General features: G+C 42.8%; 1 protein-coding gene and 1 long non-coding RNA gene across 11 annotated transcripts in view; one reads left to right on the top strand and one right to left on the bottom strand.

Moving 5' to 3' along the window:
• LOC309604781 (uncharacterized protein) overlaps positions 1-27271 on the bottom strand; it is a 138335-nt gene that overhangs the window by 94302 nt on the left and 16762 nt on the right. For 9 of the 10 annotated variants that reach the window (XR_014231039.1, XR_014231040.1, XR_014231041.1 and 6 more), the window contains exon 1: positions 3615-4773. The gene's annotated coding sequence lies outside the window, so the exon portion shown is untranslated. Of the gene's footprint in view, positions 1-3614; positions 4774-27271 lie in introns of those variants that run through there. The other variant, XR_014231038.1, reaches the window with a different exon arrangement.
• On the top strand, positions 14075-25626 carry LOC309604784. The gene is made up of 2 exons (XR_014231047.1): positions 14075-21383; positions 21698-25626. It is a non-coding gene; the product is annotated as an uncharacterized lncRNA (long non-coding RNA).

The following is a 27271-nucleotide window of genomic DNA, read 5'->3' as shown; positions in this document are numbered from 1 at the left end:
GATAGACTGCTTAACTTTAAAAATTGGAAAGGAAGGAAGATTGGGACGGAAGAGTCTCAGGCAAGCTGTCAAGGAGTTTTCAAGCCAAAGTCACACTCCTCTTGATGGAATGGGCTTGCCTCAGTCCCTGTGCTGTGCTCAATCATTGGAGCAAGTAGCCTAGGGATGCGGGACACAACGCACTGGTGGTGGAGATAGAGGGGCAGGAGTAGGGGCCGGCTTGCAATTTTGCTCTTCAGTAGGAAATCCAGTGGCACATTTTCACAGCCACCCCTCCTCTGTCTCTACTTTCTGTTCTTCTGCCTTTGTTCTCCCAAGTATCATTTTTCTCTGAGTTTCTATTCCTCCTTTACAAAATCAGAGATATGATCATCAAATCTTAAGCATTCTCCTAACATCTGGCAAAGATGAGGAATTCCGGCTTTGTGACCCCCTGAAACTTTGCAGCAGAAAAACATTATTCTCACTGTTGTTAGGGCCACTCCTTTTCTCCAGCCCCACATCCCCTAGCATGTTGAGTCCCTACCTCTCTCAGGGAATTCTGCCCCATTCTTACACTGTAGTAAGATGCTAGAACGCAGAAAATCCCACGTTACACCATCAGCCAACTCTGTGTGTGTGTGTGTGTGTGTGTGTGTGTATTCTCACACAGTATTAAGCTTTTAAATGTTTTAAGCATTTTTGTTTTTTGGAAGACCTGGTGATTCTATCACAGTTTTCTGGAGATTCCTCTGGCCTAGATGAGCTGTTAACCTTTGAAGTTGTTATGGGAACCAGTGTATTTTTTAGTAAGTTATTGACGCAAAGGAAAGAGAAGCAGTGATGCTTATCTCAAAGGAAAACAAATGAGGCATTGGAAGATATGAAAAAAATTTATAAACCTGAACATATCAAGTAATAAAAACAGCCTTTACACCTTTACTCAAAACATACCAACGGAAAGCTCTCAACAATTCCACAATTTGGGAAATAAGAGCCCTTATTTCTATGGATAAGGTCAATTCGTACTTGTTGGATGAATGAATGAATGGAGAATGGGAGACAAGGTGACCCTGGGATGGTATTGGGTAAACAGGTCATGCTTTACTACTCGCATGGATTCTAGGAATTAAAGGGGTTCATCACCTGATGATTAGCCACTGATCCCAGCTTTTCATCAGCTCTGTTTCTTAAACCTGGAGAAATTTCACTGTGAATCACTCATTCACTTCTCAGAATTTTATTTTCTGTGCTGTGGAAGTTTGAAAGTTAGTATCTACAAAAATATCACCCTGTGAAGCAGTTCAAAAAAGCCAATGATAATATGTGGCTGTAGGACACAGGTCTCCTTTCGAACAAATTTAACCACTGTATCCAGGTATTGCAGCCTCTCAAGCATAAAGTAACATCACATTAATTTTTCATGCCCACATTTTAATGTCTGGAACCACTGAGCTCCTTGCTAGATCTTAGGCTCTTGCAGTGGACACAGGGATGGTGAATCTCCAGGTCTCTGTTCAAGGAAGGACTTGCCCAGCTGCTGGGAGTGCTGTCAGCAGAGAACCTTCAGCTGTCAGCCCCTTCAGGGTCAGCCTCAGCTACAGCGAGCTCCTATGCCTAAGGTGACACCCTTCCTGGGGCAGCTTATACCTAATGATGGATGGGAGCCGGCTATGTAGTCCCAGCCATTTCAGCCCAACATGGGGCAACTCAGATGCGTTGGGTTGCCTGTAGTGTTGGTGGAGACTGGTGGACCTACATATTAGCCCACCTTCTCTCTCAGCCCAGTCCAGCTTCCTTCCCCTTCCTGCCACATGTGTTGATCTCAAGGGTGCTTCCTGTAAACATCCTGCACACTAAACTCCATCTCAGAGTGTGCTTGTGGAGGACCCAACCTGCAACAACTCCTGCCCACTGCCACCTAGCACAGCCAGATAAAATATGGAACTCCCAGTTAAATGCGAATTTCAGATAAACAATGGATAACTTTTTAGTACAGATCTTCCTCGGCTTATGATGGGGTTACATCCAGATAAACCCATCATAAGTTGAAAATGTCGTAAGTCAAAAATGCATTTAATACACCTAACCTACCAAACGCCATAGCCTAGCCTAGCCTACCTTAAACATGCTCAGAACACTTACATAAGCTGAACGTTGGGCACAATCATCTAACACAAAGCTATTTTATACTATAGTGCTGAAGATCTCATGAAATGTATTGAATAGTGTACTGAAAGTGAACAACAGAATGGTTGTAAGTGTATTGGTGGCTTACCCTCATGATCATGTGGCTGCCTGGGGGCTGCCACTGGCCAGCATCACTATAGTATCATGCAGCATATTGTGAGTACAGAAAAAAGTCAAAATTCAGAATTCTAAGTACAGTTTCTACTGAATGCATATTGCTTTCAAAACATTGTAAAGTCAGAAAAAGTAAGGCAGAAAGAGAAAAACAAATATTGTATATTAACGCATATATGTGCAATCTAGAAAAGTGGTACAGATGAACCTATCTGCAAAGCAGAAATAGAGACACAGATGTAGAGAACAAACGTACGGATGCCAAGGGGGGAAAGGGGGGATGGGATAAATTGGGAGATTGGGATTAACATGTATACACTACTAGGTATAAAATAGATAACTAATGAGAACCTGCTGTATAGCACAAGGAACACTACTCAGTGTTCTGTGGTGACCTAAATGGGAAGGAAACCCAAAAAAAGAGGGGATATATGTATACATATAGCTGACTTGATTCGCCGTACAGCAGAAACTAACACAACATTGTAAAGCAACTATACCCCATTTAAAAAAAAAAATCGTTTAAGTCGAACCATTCTAAGTCAGGGACCATCTGTGTAAGTATGTCTCAAATACTGTTTTGGCTCTATCCCTATGCCTAGTATGGTGCTTGGCTTAGATAAATGTTTGTTGGATGAATGAGAATGTTAGGACCTTATTTTAAAATAGAATGCCCTGTTATACAAGGAAGAAGGCAGAGGTGGGCAATGGTCTCCTACTTTCCATTATGCGAGCATTTCTCAAAAGGTCCACAGATAAGCAACATCCCAACTACCTGAGGACGCTGGTTACACATGCAGATTCCTGGGCCTCACCAGCTTTAGTGAAGGAGGCCCTCTGGGGCTGATCCCTAGAAATCTTCATTTGTAGCAAGCTACCTGGAAGATTCTTCTGTCCCCTAAGGTTTGAGAAACTTCTACACTGAGAATGGTGGCCTTGAACTAGAAAAAACAGTTTTATCCAAATTGAGCAGGCCTCTCTCTGTGGTCACCAAAGAACTGTAGAGAGCAGAGGACGAACCTTGTCTCTTTCCCTTTCCTCTTGAGTCTCCTTTGGATAGAATGTAAGTTCTTGGACCAGATTGATCGTCATAATCTCTGGGAGAAGAGTTGTATAAGAATTCAGATCTACTAAATCAGAGGCTCCGAGGGTAATATGCCGAGCATGGGAGGGCCTCAGAGAAGCCAGAGTGGCTGGGAAAGGTATTAGGGAAGAGATGCTTTGAACGACAGGCAGGATTGCACGGGCATATTGGAAAGGTCTGAGTATTCCAGAATTATAGACTCCACAGGCTTAGAAGCAGGAGAAGCATGGTCGGAGGAGACACTCACTGTTAGAAGGTGCCTGAATCTCAGTGACACGTTGCTTCAGGATCTGGGTGGCAACTTCAGGAACATTTCTCTCTAGCTCCAAACACAGTTTCAAGTTTCTGCTGTCAGATGCCCCTCTGGAAATAAGCAGAGGAATCGTCCTACAGGGTTTACTCAGATCTCAAATGTGTCAACACAAAAACTAAACGATCATCTGCCAGGAGTTCCCAGATTGGTGCCCCAGTCGGCCGGACCCTGAAGTCCAAAAGCTCATGTCCAAATTTCATACCTTTGACCAAGTCCTCCTCACTCAACATTCTACTCTCTTCCCCACAGGATGAAGGTGCAAAGGTGCATGGAATGGGTGAGTGGTTTTCCCCAGATGCCAAACAATATCATAAAATTTTCCTCTCCCTCCCATTTTATCATTTAAGGAACAACAGGATTTGTGAGTAAGAGGCATCTAGGCATTTGGGGTTTGTGCAAGGTGATTTGGGGCTGATGAAGGATATGTCACCTCCATGGAGGGGTGAGGTGGGGGAGTCACTCTCAGCACACACCTGGCTAGAGCAGCAGGTGCATGTGGGGAAGAGTGAAGAGTAAGTTCAGATCATTTACAGCCACTATGGAGAACAGTATGGAGGTTCCTTAAAAAACTAAAAATAGAACTACCATACGACCCAGCAATCCCACTCCTGGGCATATTCCCTGAGAAAACCATAATTCAAAAAGAGTCATGTACCACAATGTTCATTGCAGCTCTATTTACAATAGCCAGGACATGGAAGCAACCTTAGTGTCCATCATCGGATGAATGGATAAAGAAGATGTGGCACATATATACAATGGAATATTACTCAGCCATAAAAAGAAACGAAATGGAGTTATTTTTAGTGAGGGGGATGGAGTTAGAGTCTGTCATACAGAGTGAAGTAAGTCAGAAAGAGAAAAACAAATAAGTATGCTAACACATATGTATGGAATCTAAGGGAAAAAAAAAGGTCATGAAGAACCTAGTGGCAAGACGGGAATAAAGACACAGACCTACTAGAGACTGGACTTGAGGATATGGGGAGGGGGAAGGGTAAGATGTGACAAAGTGAGAGAGTGGCATGGACATATATACACTACCAAACGTAAGGTGGATAGCTGGTGGGAAGCAACCGCATAGCACAGGGAGATCAGCTCTGTGCTTTGTGACCACCTGGAGGGGTGAGATAGGGAGGGTGGGAGGGAGGGAGATGCAAGAGGGAGGAGATATGGGAACGTATGTATATGTATGGCTGATTCACTTTGTTATAGGGCAGAAACTAGCACACCATTGTAAAGCAATTATACTCCGATAAAGATGTTAAAATATAATAAAATAAAATATTGCATATTTTTACATCAAAAAAAAAAAAAGTTCAGATCATTGATAGCAATTTACCAGCCTTGGTATGCTGAGAGGGACAGTTCATCTTCTCAGCCCATCTTTCTAGACCAACGTTATTGCAAGTCTCAGCTCACACTGTCACCTCCTCACAGAAGCCATCCCTAAGCACCTATTTTATTTTTAATTTTTTTAATATTTATTTATTTATTTGGCTGTGCCGGGTCTTAGTTGCGGCACTCGGGATCTTCGCTGTGGCATGCGGGATCTTTTAGTTGTGGCATGCGGGATCTTAGTTGCGGCATGTGGGATCTAGCTCCCTGACCAGGGAACGAACCCGGGCCCCCTGCATTGGGAGCACAGAGCCTTAACCACTGGACCACCAGGGAAGTCTCGTTAAGCACCAGTTTTAAAATCGCTCCCTCCCCACTCTGACACTCTCTAACACATTACACTGTTTCATCTTGTTTAGTGTGCTGCTCATATATTTAGAATTATGTTGCTCTTTACTTATTTACTTGTTTGCTATCTTTGCCTTCACGAGAATGTAAATTCCATGAGAACTGAGTCTGTCAGTTCTGTCCACAGCTGTAATCCCTCGCCTAGCATTATTCCTAGCATTCCTTAAGTACGCCATAAAATGGCTGTTGAATGGATGAATGAACTTACATTTTTTTTTCATTGAACATGATGAATATTTGTTAATCCATAACAGAAACATAAGCACAAATGCTATGATGATAGAAGTATCTATGCCACAGGGACCCTTAGTTTGCACTGTTCCTTGGAACTCATGTGGACTATTTTGTTAATTCTGAACTACATTTGAAAAGCAACTGACAAGTTCTGTGGAGAAAAAGACAAAAGTTGAGCATTGCAAAGTCTTTACCAAATTGTTGCACAGGGTTTTATGATTTGACATTTAGGGGAAAATCAGCAAGTCAGCCTATACCCAACAGAAATTCAAGAGGTGACAGGTAATAATTACTCATGAACATTACATTTGAAAGCCTTTAGCATGAAAAAAAATCTTTAGATAGATGCATGTATTTCTCTTAAATTTTATCTCAGAAAAAGTAGACTTTAATGAGTCTAATGAATAAAAACTCATTTTTAAAACTAAATAAAACTTGCCACAATCTGCATGTTCAATGAAGTATTTTGTTAAAATTTACGTGGAGAAGAAATCAAATTCAATTAATCACTAAGAAGTCAGAGTTCAGTCAAGGATAAAAGACCTGGAAAGTAGAATCATAAAAGCTCCCAGGTGTCAATGAAGTTGCATACCACTTCCTAACATATAATATTATAATATTCAAAATTTTAGTTATCTGCATCTCTAGGTCTAATTCTCCTGTTTTGAATGTCACAAAAGGTCATTTCTTCAAATCTCCAAAGGGCAGAATTTTTCTAAATATAGGCAAATAGGACCTGTACATCCTTTACCCTTCCGAAGTCTATGCATCTATAATTATGCCCTGTGTTTAAGAAGGAGACAGCTAAATTATCTGTGCCTTTTAAAGAAATGTTCAGGAATTTGGTTGTCAAATTTATAAGATTAACTAGCTTAACTAGCTTAAAACAGGCTATTTAGGTTTCTACTATTGATGTTAAAACGTTTGCCTTTGTTCATTTATTTTTCATTCCTTTCCTTCTAATGTTATTTGAGTTGTGGGTCTTTGTCCATCACTAGATAATGTGCATCAATTTCAGAGCCTCTGTTGCTTACAGAACTTAGCACAACTCATTCATTCAACAAATACTTTTAAGTGCCTGCTATGATCTAGATACCGCAGAAATAGCAGTAAACAGAGACACCTGCCTTCTTGGAGCTTGCATCTTAGTGGTGAAGACAGACAGTGAATAAGTAAAATGTGTACTCTTGCTAGATTGTGATGGGTGCTAAGGAGAAAGCTAAGCAGAGAAGGGTACATGGGAAATCTGTGCATAGGGGGAGGGAGGCCGGAAAAGGCCTCAAGGAGAGACGCCATTTGAGTAAAGTTGGGAGGCAAGCAGGGGCACACCAGGCAGATAGAAAGCACTCATATGTATTGATTAACTGAATCATGGTCAATTAGTTTCTCAGCTCTCACTATGTTTGGGATGTCTCTTCCACTGAGGGGCTGGTGTGTTTATATTGTAGAAATCTTGTCCTTTCTCATAAGTCTTGAATGATGTCCTTATTCACAGCCAAAAATAGCAATCCCAGATCAGCTGATATGCATATTTACATCCCCAAGAATAAATGACTCTGCACTGTCAGAAACTGGTTGGGAAGCCAGCTGGCTGGATATGTAGGGGGTAACGTAGTAGCCTGCATTTGTGGGAATTAAGCAACACCACCTGCAGCTGTGTGGATGTGGCATAGTATGAAATGGAAGGGATCAAAGAATTCCAAAGAGAAAGCAGAAGGCAGAGGTCTTGCTCTTGGGAGTTAAGGTTTTACACACAAAAATGGTGTCAGGGAGGGAGAAATTTCCTCCTCGATCCCTCTTGAGTTCTTATGGCTGGGCTAATAATAAAATTAACAGACAGATGAACAGGAGCAAAAGAAACAGATTTTAATCCTGTGCCCAGAGGTCTCATAGAAATGGGACCTAAGAAGTGGCCAAAGCAGGCAGCTTTTTATACTTTTTAGACAAAGAAACAAATTTATGAGGAATTGAAAGGACAAAGACACGTGGGTTTTGGGTGCTCAATTAGTGAAGAATCTAAACAGAGTTTGGGCTTAGGGTAGTAAATTAAAGAAGTAACAAAGTTTATTTATCTGGGCTTCTCAGCCCCAAATTCCTTAAGGGTGTTCTTCTACCTCCAGATGCAGGGAGGGCGCCTTTCACGTGAGAGATGTATTTCCTGCTTTTAGGGCAGCAGAGGAGGAGTAGAGTGTCCCTCTTGCACTGGCCATTTCTTAACTAACTTTCATTCAAAATAATCAATGTGCCATTGAGGCACATTTTGGGGTGGCTAACCCTGGCTCCCAACAATAGCAATAAAACTCTGAACTGTAACCTAGTTTCTAGTTCTGGCACGTACATCTGTGGACTTTTCTCCAGCCTTATCTATTGGTCATACCCAAGCAGCATGTTATTCCTGGTACAAACTACCGCCACCAGGAACTGAATGCTCTCTTAGCTCTCTGTGCCTTTGCACGTGCTCTGTACTCCTGACCCTTAGCCTTCCAAGACTCAAGTCAAAATTTCACCTTTTCTGTCAAAACCCAATGAACCATAACTTAAACTCGGTGCATATCACTATAGGTGAATTATATCTCAAAAAAATAAAAGAAAAAACTTCATCTCCTCTGAGAAGCCTTCCTGGCACAACCTCCCATTCCCCCCAACCTTCGCCCCACCAGCAGGTTCGGCCATGACGCCTGGCAGTTCCAGAGACTGGGCGTGAGCTTCCTAGTGAGCCCAGGAGCCAAAGGAGGGGATGTTAGTGCACCTGGTAATAATCCAGGTGGATTATTGCCTTCTTTGCCTATTCCACATTCCTCCTCCTTTATCCTTTCAACTGCAGACAGATAATTTCTGCCTCCTGGGGTTTTGTTCACTGTCGAATTATTGAGTAAAGATGCATTTTAATATTTCCCCCATTTTTGCTAACTTCTAGGAACACCAATTCAAACTTCACATCATAATTCAGACTTGTCCCATCCATCCATCCATTAGAGGTCAAAGCATAGTTATACAGGTTTTTGAGACAGAGGGCTGTATGTTAAATGACATAGATAGTTTGCACACCCAGATCTGTAAGTACAACGTGGTGGGTCATCGTGACCCTTTAAAAGATCAAGAAGGAATGTTATCTTTTAAGAAGTTGTCCTGTTGGTGCTAGGAGATGTTGTTCTTTATGGTTGAGCAGGTATTTCTGCTGTTGGGGGAGGTTTGGTCCATGCATAATGCAGATACACAATGCACAGTAGAGGCGGGAGGGGAGGCGAAAGGGCAGAGAAAAAAATTTTAGGCTTAAGTTTTTCTTGTCTTGCTAGAAAATATGCATTTTATTTCATACTTCTTTCCTTTGCTCCAACCAGACCTTTTTGCTGTTCCGTGAACACACCTAACACACTTGCACCTCCCTCTGTCCAAAGCACCCTTCCCCCTACATCTGCAAGGCTCACATATCTACTTCTCAACCAAACACTCTATCTAAAATGCAAAGCCCACCCCCAGCAGTTCAAAGTCCCTTCACCTGCTCTAAAGCACAGATCATGTTTTATCATTCTCCATAATTTACTTATTTATTGTGTTCATTATCTCCACTAGCTTGTAAGTATCAGAAAAGGAAGGATATTTTCTGTTTTAATCACTGAATAGCCTGCATCAGTGGCTAGCTCAATCAGTATGTATTAAATGAGAGGATACTGGCATTAGCAGCCCTAGGGAAAGTTTATCTGAGGCCCCGCAAGTGAGAAAGCACAGAACTACCTCTCTGACTTTTAATTATTAAGCTGCACAAGTGTAAAAAACTCATTTTCATTTTACCCTTCAGTCAACAAAGCGATAAAGGTCCTTGAACTTGCTTAATGAGCGCATGAGAATGATGGCTAATTAATGGGAAGCAGCCTAGCTGCTCTGCCAGTTAGCAGCTAGGATCACCTGAAGAGCTCCTCGGAAGTGGAAGAGGTCTCTCTGGCCCCTGCATATATGCCCCATGTCTGCACAAGCCCAGAGGAGTATCTAAGGTGAAAGGAGAACGGAGACAGCCTCTATCTCAGGGTCTTTGACAGTTTCTGATTGTTCTTCTTGCCTATAGGAAGCCTGGGACTTTGTTCCCACTTTCCCAACCTGGGACCCTCATCCTGGACCCTGGTTTGTGGGATTCCTCAAAGACTGATCCTAGAGCTATTTAATTAGAACATCCAGGCTCATGGGATAACTGGGGCTGTTTCTTGCTCTCTGGAATCTTTCCTGGCCTGGCTTTTCCTGGCTGAATGCTACTCAATCTCTCTCTCTCTCTCTCTCTCCCCCTCTCTCTCTTTCTATTTACATTAACTGATGTTCTGGCCACAAATTGAGAACAGATTTTACCCTGTCAGACTGGGTCTGAATCCACCTGAGCCACTTACAGGCTGATTGACTTTGAATATGTTTCTCAACCTTTGAGAGCACTGAATTTTACCTGAGCCCTGAGAAAACATGGAGGGTTAAGAAGTACCCCTCCATCCCTTTGTACTCCAAAATCCCTCCACCTTTTTGTATTCTAGGAAATGGCTATCTCAGAAAGGACAACCTGACCTTGCAGCTTCCAAGACCTATCTCCACCCTTTCCAGGATTCCTGAGACGCGTTCCCTTATTTATCTGCTTCTATAAAACTCCAGGCCCCTTCCCTTTATTGAGATCATCCGTGTTAATGAACCTTCTCCCTATTGCAGTAGCCTGGGTAAAACTAGCTCCTTAATTGTCCACCACATTTTGTCTTTCATACTTTTAAGCCTCAATTTCCCATCTATAAAAGGAGATCATCATAACTACTTCTTAGACTTGGTTGAGGATTAAATGAAATTATGTATGTAAAGTTTAGTAAACTCTCAATAAATATTTCGATGGGATTATTTTTCCTGTTAATTCCCTCCAGCCCAGTTCTACCAGGCCTTGGTCCTTAGGTTTTCAATTAAAACTTGCTATCAGGGGCTTCCCTGGTGGCGCAGTGGTTGAGAATCTGCCTGCCAATGCAGGGGACACGGGTTTGAGCCCTGGTCTGGGAGGATCCCACATGCCGCGGAGCGACTAAGCCCGTGAGCCACAACTACTGAGCCTGCGTGTCTGGAGCCTGTGCTCCGCAACGGGAGAGGCCGCGATAGTGAGAGGCCCGCGCACCGCGATGAAGAGTGGCCCCCGCTCGCCACAACTAGAGAAAGCCCTCGCACAGAAATGAAGACCCAACACAGCCAAAAATAAATAAATAAATAAAATAAATTTAAAAAACTTGCTATCACTACACATTTTCTGTTATTGACAGTATTTTTCTAGAAGATTTTTTCTAGAATAAGATTTTGAGGGGTTTGGCCATGTCTAGCCCTAATCAGTCACTGTCAACCATCAAACACATCCTTAAAGCATGTCCCAAAGGCTGTCTGAAAACAGCATCTCAGGGCTCCCCCTGCATTCAGAAATGGAGTTCTGAACCACTTCCCCAACCTGCCCCACATTTGTTCTCCAAGATCTGGCCTTGCTTCTCCCTTCACATTTCATTCTTGGTGTTTTTTCCTGTAATAAGCGTTGCATCTCAACTATTCAGCTACATGCTTCTGGGTCCTACTGGTGGTACAGTAGGGGACTACTTCACTCAGGGGAGAGCTAGGGCTAATCACTCCTTCGCTGTGCTTCTCACGGATGTTACGCAGATAAGAGTCTCTCAGGTAATAAGAGTTGTCTCTGGGAGTCGCTCTCTTCCTGGTATGGAGACATCTTTATATGGAATATATATATAAATGTAGATTTCCTTTACAAAAGAAGAAATTTATACTCTATTTTTGGGCAGTTAAAGGGAAGTAAAGAGCTCTTCCTGTGTATGCTGGTTCTCAATGGCCTTTAGCTCAAGATAATCCATACCCTAGAGAGACATATTTTGGAATGGCATATTCTGATACCCTTCATATGTTTATTGCAGGGTTTGATCCCCATCAATTGTAGTTCTTTGAAAGTGTGCAGTGTCTGAAGAATTATCCAAAGAACCCTATGTCTGCCCAGGCTAATACATTTTAAATTGATTTAAATATTCATCCATTTCCCTTTTGCTTTCATTTTATTAGGATAATGAGAGCTGCAGAGACGTTTTAAAATAGAAGTCATTTAAAATTCCTTCTGTATATTTGAGCCTAATCAACTGAGTTCTCACTACTGTAACTAGCATGGAATGCTTCACAAATTTGGAGATCAAACATGATCACATCTCTACCACTTTTCTAATTATTTGCTTGAGGCCCCATCTGCCTTACTAGCAAGAAGCACAGTATCTCCTACCCTAAATTATCTAAGAACCGTGGGGGAGAGTGGTGAGTAGGGGTGGGGGCATCTCACTTTAGCCAAAAAGGAAGTCCATGTAGCTTCCACACTCTAATCATGCTTTTTTATTTTCATTTCCAATGCTCTGACATCTTGGGACCTGGCTGACCCTGGATGGCAGCCCCTCCAAGGGCTAGCCAATTCCTAGAGATAGTAAAGACTAGCTGGGATTAGTACCTTTCATATGCCAACTAACCAATCCAGAGCCTACCCCCTCCCACCTACTCTATCAGGCTCTCATCCTCAGGGCCACTATTCCCCTGCCCTAATCACCCCAGGGCCAGTACTAGACAACTAGAGACAGCGCCTACACCCAGAGACCATTGAAATTATTCAACTAGCCAACCCTCAGCCTGCTTACACTGCCTTGTCTATTTCTTTCCACAGAAACCACAATAAAGCCTCTTGCCCACATTTTTCTCAAGTTCATTTTTCTTCTAACCAATGCTGGTACTTGCCCACCACTATGGTAAGCCATCCCCACTCCTCTTGGGAACTGTGAATAATAATCGTTTCATCAGCAATCCTCTCCTGATCTGTTGGCCTCCCCATTCCTGAACAATAATAAAATTTATATTTTAAAACTATCCCAGAATCTAGTAAATCCAGCAAGCTATGGCTTTTCACTGTCAAGGGCATCAGCGTTGAAAATAGGTCTTATAAAGTCCAAGAGGTCATGCTGGTCTCCCACTGCCATGATGTCAATGTGTTCCAGATCTCAACTAAGACTTCAGGAGGTCCTGGAGGCAGAGCCCAGCTCAGCCGAGGATGCCCCACACCTGGGATTCCAACAGGGCCGATGCTCAGTGCTTTCAGCTCACATATCCAGGCACCTCCTGGGGGGAAGTCAACCTGTAGAAGACTGGGATCTGGCATCAGCCACCTTGGGGACCCATAGCTATCTTGTGAGAAGGCTGCCTTCAAATGATACACTGATGTAATCCAGTGATTTACTCTAGAAGGGAGTAGGGGAGTTCCTGGCATCTCTCCTGCTATAAAAAAGAGAACCCCTCCTAAAACACTACCCCAATTTCATATAGGCATTTCACAATTTATCAGATTACCTAATTTATGAAGGAACAGCTTGTAAAATAACCTTTGTTCCTCCTCCGTCACTGGCCTCCCATGACCTCATTATGGACTCTTTCCATCCCTGAAAACTCTCTTTCTCCCCATCCCCCATCCACAATGGCCAAAGCTCCCCCACAGACCCCTTCTCTTCTAGTCTTCCCCTAAGCCTCCTAGCGATGCCCCAATCTTGGCTCCTCCATCAGCCTCATCCTCTTTCCCTACACCCTAGCTCATTTAAAGTTCCCCAAGACCTCAAGCCTTAGCTTTCACAAAAGCTTAGGAACCTGTGTCAGGCCCAGCACTCAAGTTTTAGGAGGGCCTGGGCTGCTTCAAGGATTGTGTTGGGGAAGGGAAGAATTTCCTTCCACCCTTTCTAGGTTCTTTAGCTGGTCTAAGAATTGACATGAGACAGAATAACAGGAGAAAATCAAATTCCATCACACATTTATGGGAGCCTACCAAAAAAAAAAAAAAAGAGAGACCAAGGACACACTAGGCGATTGAAGCCTATATGCCATAGTGAAAGGAAAATCAAAATGGAGTCAGTATCGTTAAAAGAGCCCTCTACAATGGAGATGGAAGGCTACTGAAGAAGTGTGACCTATGCACATGTTTCAGCCTGGGAGGAATCTGACCTTTAGACTGCTTATTATCCTAATGAAAGTATCCAGAACATCTGCTAGAAACTCAAGATACTTATCAGACCCTTATCCTAAAATAACTGTGACAGTCTATCTACTTACTGGACCCCTACCATTAAACAACTTGTGATTACTTAAGGACAAATATTTTCTGAATTGTGTCAGAATCAATCACAATTCTCACCAGGCAACTTTAACAGCCTTGTGGATTTTTGTCTTTATAAGCCCCGTACTCATTCTCTTCCCCAGAATACTCTTTTTGTGATGGGTAAGAACAAATCTGACTCCATACTGGATCTGTTTCTTGCACTTTAACCTTTGTATTCCATTGCTTTTGCTACAAGTTAATCACTAAAGAGTTTTTGCCTAGGGGCTTCCCATTTGTTGCCTAGGGGCTTCCCATTTGTTGCCTAGGGGCTTCCCTGGTGGCGCAGTGGTTGAGAATCCGCCTGCCAATGCAGGGGACACGGGTTCGAGCCCTGGTCCAGGAAGATCCCACTGCTGCGGAGCAACTAAGCCCGTGCCCACAACTACTGAGCCTGCGCTCTAGAGCCTGCGTGCCACAACTACTGAAGCCCACGCGCCTAGAGCCCGTACTCCGCAACGAGAGAAGCCACCGCAATGAGAAGCCTGCACACCACAACGAAGAGTAGCCCCCGCTTGCCACAACTAAAAGAAAGCCCGTGCGCAGCAACAAAGACCCAACGCAGCCAAAAATAAATAAATTAATTTTTTTTTAAATAAATAAAAAATAAAGAGTTGTTGCCTATAACTTAAAGTACACATAATGGCCCATCTCCAGGAACTCTGCCTCCCATGCCTGAGCCTTAACTTAAAATACCTTTGTTTAGTTCACAGGAAACATCCTAACCAGGTCACCTGTGAATGGCTGCAAGAAAGAAGAATTTAACACATACTTTCCAGAGTCTGGCCGGAACCAGGAAATATTTGCAGCAACTTATCGCCTTTTTACTCTACCTCTTCAGCTCCCCCTCTTTGTTCCGTAAAAGAAACTAGCATCCAAACCTGGGTGAGACGGTTCTTTAGGACGTTAGTTCCACCATGTTCTTGGTCTGCTGGCTTTCTGGGTAAAGTCGCTATTCCTTGCCAGCTCGGCTGGCAGCTCGGCTCTCGATTGATTGGCCTGTCTCGGGTGGGGAGAGGTACGAGGTTGGACTGGGTGACATTTTGGGGATTACCCGTATCTGTATCTGCTGAATTGCAATTCTTAAGACCCCAAATAAACTCTTTTCTTAGTTGCAGCCTCCTGCATTAGTTTTTGTTTTTGTTTAATTTGGCTGCACTGGGTCTTAGTTGTGGCACGCGGGATTCCTGAGTGTGGGATCTTCGTTGCGGCATGCGGGATCTTTCAGTTGGGGCATGCAAGATCTTTTTTTAGTTGCGGCACGTGAACTCTTAGTTGCAGTATGTGGGATCTAGTTGCCTGACCAGGGATCGAACCCGGGCCCCCTGCATTAGGAGCGCAGAGTCTTAGCCACTGGACCACAGGGGAAAGTCCTTGCATTAGGTTTTTTTGTTTGTTTTTTTTTTAATTTTTGATTGTGTTGGGTCTTCGTTTCTGTGCGAGGGCTTTCTCCAGTTGTGGCGAGCGGGGGCCACTCTTCATCGCGGTGCGCGGGCCTCTCACTATCGCGGCCTCTCCCGTTGCGGAGCACAGGCTCCAGACACGCAGGCTCAGTAGTTGTGGCTCACGGGCTTAGTCGCTCCGCGGCATGTGGGATCTTCCCAGACCAGGGCTCGAACCCGTGTGCCCTGCATTGGCAGGCAGATTCTTAACCACTGCGCCACCAGAGAAGCCCTCTTGCATTAGTTTTTGATTGACACCATCTGAGAGAAGTGGGTAAGAGTTTGGAACTTCAGAGGGGAGGAAGGCAATTAACCTGGAGCTGGGAAAACAAATGTTTGGTAAACAAAGGTTTGCTCTGCCATGCAGAGGCAATGGACACGGTGAGGACTTTGGTCTGTAGGCCCTCCAAGTTTTCCCTACCACGCCCAGCCCACATTCTTTGCAGATATCTCTGGTGAGAGTGCTCTTCTGGGACCAGGCCCTTTATCTAAATTAATTTAGGCAGTTAAGGGGGAGGTAAAAAGAAAGACTACCTGAGGCTTCTTTTACTTAAAAATAACCAGCCTAAAATAATCCTCATGCTAAAGAGACACATGTCTTTGGCGTGGCAAATTTTGCCCTCCTACAATTGTAACAGTGACACGAGTTTTTAACTGGCCGGAGAACCCAGTAAACATTTAAACAAGCATGTTTCCAGAAGAAAATGTGTCCCAAGGTCCAAACAAGGGACACCCAAATGAAGTTTCAGAACAGCCCAACTCTGACACTCATCTCATCCATAGAGACTCAGATAACTCATCAACAGAATGCGCGTACCACCTTTACGAGCTTCCTTGCCAGACATTAGGAGAATGGACCAGATTGTCTCTTGCAATTCCATCAGTGATGTAAGATTAAAGCTGAGCTCAAGAGAGGTTCATGTCCTGCTGTGAATAATTTCTGCATTGAATGATTTATGAAAAGTTTTGGGAGTAGAGGTGGTTTAACACCGATTTAAAGGATCCTTGCTAATTCAAGGATCACAGCAGAGAGGAGAATTTGGAGAGGGAGGTTGGCTGAGGGCTTTGTTGGACTGGAGAACCCAAGGAGCACAAAGGTATCACAGGGTGACCAATTTATTTCTTGCTTCAGCGGTTCCTTTTTCTCAAATCCAGACACTATTGCATCACAATAGTCTCAAAGTGGCCAAATGCCTTCATTCCAAACAGCAGTTGCTTGCCACCTGCTGGTTTGCATTAACATAAACTATGCAGCCAGCTTCTTGTTCCAGGGGAAAAAAGCCTCTCTGTAGGGTTGCTTAAGGCAATCAGACATTCAGCTTAAGAAAGGAAGAATTAATTAACTGAATTAGCTGACTTTCCGCTCCAAGTACTGTTAAAGGGAAATAATCTTGAATGAGTTTGTAACCAGTTCATTTACACAATTTTTTTTTTTTTTTGACCTCACTCCACAACTTGTGTGATCTTAGTTCCCTGACCAGGGACTGAACCCAGGCCCTCAGCAGTGAAAGCACAGAATCCTAACCACTGGACCTCCAGGGAATTCCCAATTTTTGTTATTTTAAAGGATTCAGTGAGATTTTAAAACCCAGAGGCCTCAGTTTAGTAAAGCTTGCCCTGAGTGAGATGTTAAACATTGACACCAATGCACAGCCTCCTTCCCTCCCATTTATTACAAACATTCAAGCTGCTGCAGATGGTTCTTTTAGGGATATTAAACTACTAAATGCCAAGTCTTATTTTCACATTTCTATTTTCATTTTGTTAATTAGCTCTTAATTTTTGTGATTGACCTTTATCAACCAGGGGGCAATGGGGCAGATTTCAAAAAGAACTTTTGTTTATACAAATCACTGGACTGGAGTCTACTCAGTGGCCTTGGCAAAGGCCTGGAGGTGGGAGAGACTGTGACTAGGGAGCCTGGGGTTAATAAAACCTGGTGAACAGAGCAGTGGTCATGGAACTCAGAGGTCGCGTGTTCAAGTCCCAGCTGGGTAGGATAATATAGTCAGATGATTTATTGTTCAAACCAGGGTACTTTTAAGAGTAAAAGGGACTGCTAACTGTATAGGATGTCAGGACAAAAGAACTGAGACAGTCTTAGGAAAATCAGGATGCATGGTCACCATGCTGTTAACTGAAAAACAGTGTTTGTCTCTTAGTGAGTGTTGAGCCAAAAGACACAACCAAGCCAAAGAGCAGGAGAAGGAAGGATTTATTACTTGCAAGAAGTAAGGAGAACACCGAGGATCTTTCCCAAATCAGTGTCTCCCCAGATAGCAAAATTGGGGAAGTTTCAAGCTAAGGGTATATGCACATTACTGAAGGAGCTTGGGTGGTCAACAGAGTCCAAGCTTTAGTTGATTTAAGTCACCAGGGCTAGAAAAGGTCAACATCATCATCCCTTAGGTTCCAGCTGATCTGTTGTTTGAGGACTTCAGGCTAATCTTTACCACTGAAACAGAACTGGGAGTCTTTACAACTGATATATTATCTTTGCTATTGTTTCTTCTCTTGCCTGATAACAGTCATTTTCTTTCGAATTCTTTTGTTCCCTTAAGATCATTAATTACTGGGACCTGTTCAAGGGCAAGCATTGTGGCCAGCCTTAGATCACAAAATGGCTTAGGCCAAAAATGGCTTCTCTTATGTCAAGAAAGCCATGCCTGGTTTTCTTTCTCTGGGGACTCCCTACCCTATCTGCTTACAATGCTACTTATCTCCTTAGCAGCTTTGTGATTGTGGAAAGTCATTTGACCTTTCTGAGCCCATTTCTTAGCTTTACAATGAAGATAACATTGTCCTACAGACCTTTTACACTTATTAGTCTTGGAGATACACATTAATGTACTTTATAACATGTAAAACGTGGTATAAATATGAGGTACTACGATAGCTGATAAAGCAAAACCAAGCTTATTTCTTGCTACTGAGGGACCAAATATACAGACAACAGCCTGACCATATATAAAAATAGAACAATCTGCAGCAATCTGCTCAGGAAACCAACCCCTTATCTACAATAAGCAGTGTAAGAAGCCTGCCTGCTGTAAGACAGACTTGTAAGAAGCCAGTTTGCTTTCTCTGATGACAATCCAGGAAGCTAAACAATAACCTCTGTCAGAATCAGCCCCAAATGGCCAGAACTTGATTTTAATAACTGACAACTTTCCTAATTTCTATCCAACTAGGAATCTATCAGGGAAAGATAAATTCCAATTTAGGAGCTATCAGAGAAAACCAAATATCTGCCCTTGACTTGTCACACAGGACGTTCTACTTCTGGGTAGGCAGCCTACAGCTTCCTCGTGTCAACATCCTTCAATTAGAGCATACCTGAAGTCTTCCTTTTTCCCCCTAAAAAGCTTTCCCACTCCTCTGCCTGCCTTTGAGTTTCTGCCAAAACACAAGTGACAATGGCTGACTCCCTTGCTATAGCAAGCTCTGACTAAAGAGCCTTTGCTTTTCTCATTTGGCTGGTCTTTATTTCCATATCTGATATTTGCTTACAGGACCTTGGGTCACAGGATATTGAATGGAACTTTCCGTGTTGTCTTGGAATTGTGCATAAAGCCCTAAAGCTGAGGGAAATAGGTGCTAGGTACATTCATAGAACTAGGAGGAATCCAAGAGGTCCTGCTACTTTTATGTCATCATTCCCTAAAGCCTAAATTAAGAGCAAAAATATTCCCAGAGTAGTAGAATTACTCTACAGGAGGGATGCAGAAGCTTCTCAAGCAAGGATATTTGTATTTCCTGTGATGCACTTGATTCCACAAAGTTAGCAGAACTTAAGCCTTCTCATTGGTACCCTTAATAGGCAGCTGCCTGCCAGTGAGAGGACCCACAGCCCAGAAGGGGCTGAGGGTGGTGGTCAGAAAATGTTATGCTGGAAAACATCCTCTAACCTTGGGTGCATGGTCATTCAGAATAGAGACTACATTTCCCATCCTCCCCTGCACCTAGATGTGCTAAGTTCTGGCTGATGAGATGTGCAGCATCTATGCAGTACAGAGACTCTGCAGGGCCTCTTTCGCTACAGAGGTTTTTGTTTTCTCTCTTTAGTCCCTCCTCTGACTTCTCCAATTCTAGTGGATGCAGAAGCAGAGTGGGAAGGAGTGAGAGTAATGTTGTGGAGGAAAAAATTATCCTCTACCTGTCTAGGTTCTTCTGGCTGGTCTAAGAATTAGATTGACATGAGACAGAGTAACAGGAGATAATCAAATAAAAGTTTAATAACGTATATACATGGGAGAGACCCGGGAAAACTAACTCACCAAAATGGCTGAAACACTCATATTCAGCTAAAGACAAAAGGGGATACACAAAAGTGGTTTGGGACTTCAAAGGGGAGGAAGGCAATTGACATGAAGATGTAAAAATAAATATTCAGTAAAAAAAATGTTTGCTTGAAAAAAAAATTTAATTAAAAAAAATTTGCTTGGCTATGCAGAGACAGTGGGACATAGAGAGGAATTTTAACAGACTGTTACGTTCCTCCCTATCTACAACCATAGTTCATACTATAAATATCTCATACCTAGTTCATACTGTAATGATCTATGGTGATAGCTCCCTCCCTGGAACAGGTCCTCTAACTAAATTCTTTTAGGTAGTTAGGGGAAAGATCAAAGGTGTTTTTTTTTTGTTGTTTGTTTGTTTTAGTCTTTTGAGCCTTGATTGTTTTCAGCTCTAAATAATCTGCTTGCCAAAGAGACACATTTTGGAATGGCATATTTTGCTCCCCTACAGTAGACATGTCCCCTACCCCTTGCAAGCCCCCTCGGTCATACCCAAGCTGGGGAGGAGGGACAGAGCATTGAGTTGGATATGAAACTGAAGCTTCTCATTGGGCTGGACCCAGCTTGGCTTTTTAATACCTGAGTGTGACTAGGAAGCTTTGGGATCTGCCCAAGGTGTCATTAAGGAACAGAAAATAGGTGCTCAATGGATGTTTTAGTTCAATGATCCAGATTTTCATATGCTCCATTTTCTTAAATAGGGCACACTTGGTATGTTGTGCAAAATACTTATAGATTGGGGCAGGAGCAAACACCAGAACTAAGGCAAACATCTACCAAAAGGGGCACCAGTAGCCAAAATACATCATTTGAAACTTCAGTATCCTATATCTTGCAGGATCCTATGCTACAAGACTCTTGCTTCTTCTTTATTACAGATTACGGTAGTCAATAAATGGCTGATGGACCAATGAATGGATGCTCTTACATGAAAATTATTTTCTTAATCTTTTCATCAAGCAGGCAGCTTTTATCTTCAAACTTTTCCCTACATTTTTTAACGTTTAAAATGTAATTTCTGTACATATATCCAGCAAAATGGAAGTCTGGAAATGGAATTACAGCCTTCTAAGCATTAATAAAGTAGGAAATCGATTTTACATAATTTAATCTTTGGGACTTCTCTGGTGGTGCAGTGGTTAAGAATCTGCCTGCCAATGCAGGGGACACGGGTTCAAGTCCTGGTCTGGGAAGAACCCACATGGCGCAGAGCAACTAAGCCCGTGCGCCACAACTACTGAGCTTGTGCTCTAGAGCCCGCAAGTCACAACTACTGAGCCCGCGTGCCACAACTACTGGAACCCACGTGCCTAGAGCCTGTGCTCCACAACAAGAGAAGGCACCACAATGAGAAGCCTGCGCACCGCAACAAAGGGTAGCCCCCACTCGCCGCAACTAGAGAAAAGCCCGCGTGCAGCAATGAAGACCCAATGCAGCCAAAAATAAATAAAACAAAAAAAAAAATTAATCTTTGAGTTTAAATGTAAAGATGGCGTAAGCAATCACCCATTTTGTGATAGATGCTGACACCTACTGGCCAAATTTGATATTAAATGCTTGAAATGTTTTGACAAAGGAAAAAAAAAAAAAAAGGAAATGTTCTCTGTTCTTGAAGGGGTAAGCTTGGTGGAGGAAGTGTTACCAAGCCAGACTTGGGTCTGCTCTCCTGCACACAGGAAAGCCAATCTACTGACACCGGGTTGTGGTGAAGGAAAGCGCCATGCACCAAGCAAGGAGTCCAGGGCAGCTAGTCCTCAAAACACTCCAACTCCCTGATTGGTTTCAGGAAAGCATTTTAAAAAGCCAGGTGAGGGCTTCCCTGGTGGCGCAGTGGCTGAGAATCTGCCTGCCAATACAGGGGACACGGGTTCGAGCCCTGGTCTGGGAGGATCCCACATGCCGCGGAGCAACTGGGCCCGTGAGCCACAACTGCTGAGCCTGCGCGTCTGGAGCCTGTGCTCCGCAACAAGAGAGGCCGCGACAGTGAGAGGCCCGCGCACCGCGATGAAGAGTGGCCCCCGCTTGCCACAACTAGAGAAAAGCCCTCGCACAGAAACGAAGACCCAACACAGCCAAAAATAAATAAACAAATAAATTAAAAAAAAAAAAAAAAAAAGCCAGGTGAGGGAGGGGAGCCACAGGGTTTGTGATCAGCTCGCGGACAATTCTCTGGTTGGTTGATGATGAGTGGTGAGGTGACAGGGCAGTGTCACATGATCAATCCTCAGGGTCCAGTAGGTCTGGGGGCTGCGTGCTCATGGTCATCATTTGGTGGTGGTTTTAGCATCTGTAAAACAACTCAGGAAATGTGCATCAGATACTGTTACCTAGGTACTTCAGAGATGAGCTAAAGCACAGGACATGGGAGCAGGGGTTCGTCCGGGCAGGCCCCATAGGGTCCTGCTCCCTTACAGAAGGGGGAAAAAACCCTGGCTCCAGAGAGATGGAAGTATAGCCACTGGGAAACAGAAACCCAAGAATGAGAACAGACCTAAGGAATAGAATCTTGGGGTGGCTTTTGAAATGTCATCAGATTGACCCCAGAACTTCTGCTCACCCATTGTAAACCCTTCCTCTCCTTCAGTTTCTCATTTGGGGTTCCAGGTGCACATTTCCATTTTTTTTTTTTAATATTTATTTATTTAGGCTGCGCCGGGTCTTCATTGCAGCATGAGGACTCTTAGTTGCAGCATGCATGTGGGATCTAGTTCCCCGACAAGGGATCGAACCTGGGCCCCCTGCACTGGGAGCGTGGAATCTTACCCACTGGACCACCAGGGAAGTCCCTCCATTTTTAAACTAGACTTTGGAAAAGAACCACCCTCCAAGCCACCAAACAGATGTGCCTTGCATCCTTTTCTGGGCATTGCTGTGGCACCTAATCATCAACATTATTGCTGAGAAGTTTCGGATGCTACAGTGCTAAGCGCTTTATAAGTAGACAGGCCCTGGAGTTAGACGACCAGGATTCCAATACTGGCTCTGCTATTTACAAGTTCTGTGACTTTAGTCAAATAACCTAATTTCTCTTTCCTTGTCTCTAAAATGTAGATAACAATAGAGCCTACAGCATAGAGTTCTTGTGAGGTTTTAAAGAGTTTATATATGTAAAATGCTCAAAACAATGTCTGGTATGTCCCAAGTGCTATACAAATGTTATTTATTGTTACTTTGTTTTTTCTTTACAGTAATAGTCTGAAATAAATACTGTTATTTTTAAAATTAGGAAACTGAGGCTTAGTATATGAGTTGGAAATGCTTTCAGCCCCTCTCCTACTGGTAACCACTAACACCACTCCTTCCCTTGCTCCTTCAGGCTTAAGGGTAGTAAAGGCATTCTACTACCAATAGTCCCTTGTTGATTCTCTTAACCTTGACATGACAAATTATTATATTCCATCTGTTTCCTGCCAGAACCCTGACAAACACCTTACATTTACATAGTCTCCTATAATATCCTTTTATGTATACTCTCTTAAGGTGTCTTATTCTATTGAGATTTCAACCTATAGCCTTGTCCCCATACATCTTTCTGGCACCCCAGGTGCCCATAATGGCATGTTCCACCAACATATGCACAGCAACTTTGCTGTAGAATGAGGACGTCTTGGCGCCATGAGGCACGCAGGAGAGAATTAGAGTTATAGGCTTCCTTCACTAGTCTAGCCTGCCATGGTTGCAATTCTCATGGTTGTATCTCTCCAATGTTGCCCTCCTTAATCTGAGCCCCAGCCCTTGTCCTGTCTTCCTAATAAGTCCAGCTTCTCTATCCTCTCCCTCTATCTTGCATCCTTTGCATCTAAGAAGTTTGCCCCAGTGTAACTCTTATGTGCCTCCTCCTTCCTCTGTCTGGGCTAAATTCTCCTACCATCTCCCATTCTTAGCTATTTTACTTCTTTCCTCTTTTCTCCTTCCTCTAGTCCATGCTTCTCCTTTCCCTGTTTTCCTGGCTTGCATCTGGAACACGGCACCACTCCAAACTACTTTCCCAGGTCTAGTATCGCATTGCTTGTCAATCATTTGCAGATCATCATGGCATGTGAAAAAGAGAGTAGACTAATTTTATTTTAGCAGTATTAGCAGCGTAATAGGCTGGGTCTTAAATAAAATAAATGTTATGAACTCTGAAATACCGACACATGGATAGGAGTCTATTTTGCTTGTTCGTAAAAGCCATTTGTTTTTATCGTGGTAAAGTATACATAAAATAAAATTTATAATTTTAACCATTTTTAAGTGTACAGTTCTGTGGCAATAAGGACATTCACATTGTTGTGCAATTATCAGCACTATCCATCTGTAGAACTGTATCTTCCCAAAGCAAAACTGTGCACTCATTAAATGGTAACTCCTCATTCCTCACTCCCTCCAGCCCCTGGCAACCACACTCTACTTTTTTGTCCTTACGATTTTGACTGAGTAGACTTATTTTGTGCTGTTGAGAAGAACAAGGTCAGGATCACTGCATGTGAATTGCAAGTGGCCTGTGTTGATGTGTCATGTCCACCCATTGTTGGTGGACAGTGCGCTGCCTACCTGTGGCAAAGCTCAGGATGAGCCTGAACGAGCATCTGCAAGCAAAGAAGGGTGAGGGGCTGAAAGAGGGGACACCACCACCCCCAACCCCAATCCTCAGCCCTGCTTCTGCAAGCTCCCTTCTGACTCTTTAATCCCATGAGAAGGAAACTTGGACTGAGGAATATGAAATGTGTTAATAGAAAACACTGGCTCTAAGTTATTACAGCCGGTATGTCCCCACATGAGTTACTGACAGTTAATGCCAGAGTCATGCACAATAATATTATGAAATCTAGCCTTTGATTAAGGCCAGTGTCCCCCCAAAGCAGGAATGATCAATGTAGAAGTGGTGAGGGTAGGCAATATTCCCCATGTCAAAAGTTACAAATAGGAAGCCAGTAGGCCAGACTCAGAGAGAGCTGTCCTGTTTGGCCTGCACAATGTATTTTTTTAATGTGATTAGTTGGCAGATTTCAGCATCTGATTTCTGGTTTCACTTGAAACATCTGGCAACACTGGGCCTGAAATCTTGCCTGGCCACAAAATAAGGCTCCCACTCCTTGTTCCCCTTGCTCAGCCTGGCCCTGGGAGCATTCAGGTTTGCAACCCCTGCTCTTAGAGATCTTAGGGCCAACTTTAAGAATGCATTTACAAAAGGTTAAAGAAATGATTAATTACAGCTTTAAAAAATAATTGAAAAACGAATAGAGGAAATATTTGAAAATGAACAGCGTCCAGATTCCACAGGTGTTATGGTAAGGGAAGTGTGACCTCATCAAACAGATTTGCAAAGTTGGTAAAAATAATTTAAATACATATCTGAGGGGAAAAATCAATCAATACACATTTTGGGGGCACTTGTAACATCCTCCACCACACAATTCAATCCCTGTTCTGTTTGTCAACAACACTTAGCACTGTTTAACATACTCCGTGTCATATATAATTTTCCATTATGGCTTAATAAACATAGTTGTATTTTTTTAATATAATTGTCCTTGATAACTTATTTTCTGTTAGTGTTCTATTAAAATACAAGCTCGCCAAGGGTAGAATTTTTTTTTTTTAACTGAGGTATAGCTGATGTGCAATATATAAATTTCAGGTGTACAACATAGTGATTCACAATTTTTAAAGGTTTTATTCCCTTTATATTTATTATAAAATATTGGCTATATTCCCTGTGTTGTACAATATATCCTTGTAGTTTATTTAGTTTATACATAGTAGTCTGTACCTCTTAATTCCTTATCCTTATCTTGCTCCTCCCCCTTCCCTCTCCTCACTAGTAACCACTAGTTTTTTGTCTATACCTGTGAATATGCTTCTTTTTTGTTATATTTACTAGTTTGTTGCATTTTTTAGATTCCCCATATAAGTGATATCATACAGTATTTGTCTTTCTCTGTCTGACTTATTTCATTTAGCATAATGCCCTCCAAGTCCATCCGTGCTGCTGCAAATGGCAAAATTTCATGCTTTTATATGGCTGAGTAGTATTCCATTGTTTATACATATCACATCTTATTTTTTTAATAAATTTATTTATTTTTGGCTGTGTTGGGTCTTTGTTGCTGCGTGGGCTTTCTCTAGTTGCAGTAAGGGGGGGCTACTCTTCGTTTTGGTGTGCTGGTTTCTCATTGAGGTGGCTTCTCTTGTTGCAGAGCACGGGCTCTAGGCATGTTGGCTTCAGTGGTTGTGGCACGCAGGATCAGTAGTTATGGCACATGGGCTTAGATGCACTGCGGCATGTGGGATCTTCCTGGACCAGGGATCAAACCTGTGTCCCCTGCATTGGCAGATGGATTCTTAACCACTGCACCACCAGGGAAGTCCTATCACATCTTCTTTATCCATTCATCTGTTGATGGACACTTAGGTTGCTTCCATATCTTGGTGGTTGTAAATAATGCTGCTATGAACATTGGAGTGCATGTATCTTTTCAAATTAGTGTTTTCCTTTTCTTTGAATATATACCCAGGAGTGGATTTAATGGGTTATATGGTAGTTCTAATTTTAGGTTTTTGAGAAACCTCCACACTGTTCTCCACAGTGGCTGCACCAATTTACATTCCCACCAACAGTGCACGAGGGTTCCCTTTCCTTCACATCCTCAGCAACATTTGTTATTTGTGTTCTTTTTGATGATAGACATATAATTTTTCCAACTGTTTTATTTGCAGTTATATCTCCAGAGCTGAGAATAGTGCCTGACACATCGCAGATACCCAAATAAATATTTGATAAATGAATGAATAAACTTATTTTGTACAAGGTAGTTCTACACCAACAATTGTAGGGATGCAAGGGTGCATAAGGCACCACTCTCATATTCAGAGATCTTAGTGTAATTGGAGAAATAGGACATAAAGACAAAAGGCAATAATAGGAGATTTGTATATAATTAAATTGACAAATGACTGGAGGAGACAAAATATTCCAAAAGTCCAGAAGGAGGAGAGATTATTTTGACCTGGGGTGGATGCTCAGGAAAGCCTCACAAAGAAGGTGGGATTCAACCTCAACTTGGAAGGCGGGGTGAGATTCATGCGAGAAGTAGGTAGGACATTCAAGGGAGAGGAAACTATATATTAGAAAAAATTAGCAAAGAGTTTGATGACATCCCGTAAAAACTTTCATTTTATCACTCCACAGTCTGAGCAGAATTTGAATAAGGTATATATTCTTGGAGGTTTTGGAGCAAGTTACTGTCCCAAGCAGTGTTTTCAGGCATTCAACTTCATGACTTGGTGAAGGATGAATTCACAGCACGTGGTACTGGCAAGACTCTCAGAGGCAAGGAAAAGAAGTCTTGGGGGTTTCACAGCTTGATAATGAACAGTATCATTAACAGAAATAGAGAAGTCAGGAGAGAAGAAGCAGCTGCTCAGGATTTTGATTGCAAGTGACAGAAATGCAATTTGAACGTCTCTGGACAAAAATAGAGACTTTATTGGTTCATGAAACCAAACTGCCGAAAAAGCAGGTGTGACAGGGAGACTCAAAAACATTTGGCAGCAGGAACTAGAAGTTCATCTCATTCTCCGTCTGCATCTCTGTTTCTCCCTTCTGGGTTCATGTCATTCATGAAGCTGCAATACATCTGCCATCATTTCCCAGGCTCACATCCTCCCCACTCTCACACCAGAGATGACAGTTCCAATAGAAAAGTCCCT

Source organism: Balaenoptera borealis (assembly GCF_965194805.1).
Source record: "Balaenoptera borealis genome assembly, chromosome: 10".
In the NCBI taxonomy this organism is placed as follows: domain Eukaryota; kingdom Metazoa; phylum Chordata; class Mammalia; order Artiodactyla; family Balaenopteridae; genus Balaenoptera; species Balaenoptera borealis.
Note: the sequence above shows the minus strand (reverse complement) of the source record. Positions and strands in the feature narration are given on the sequence as shown.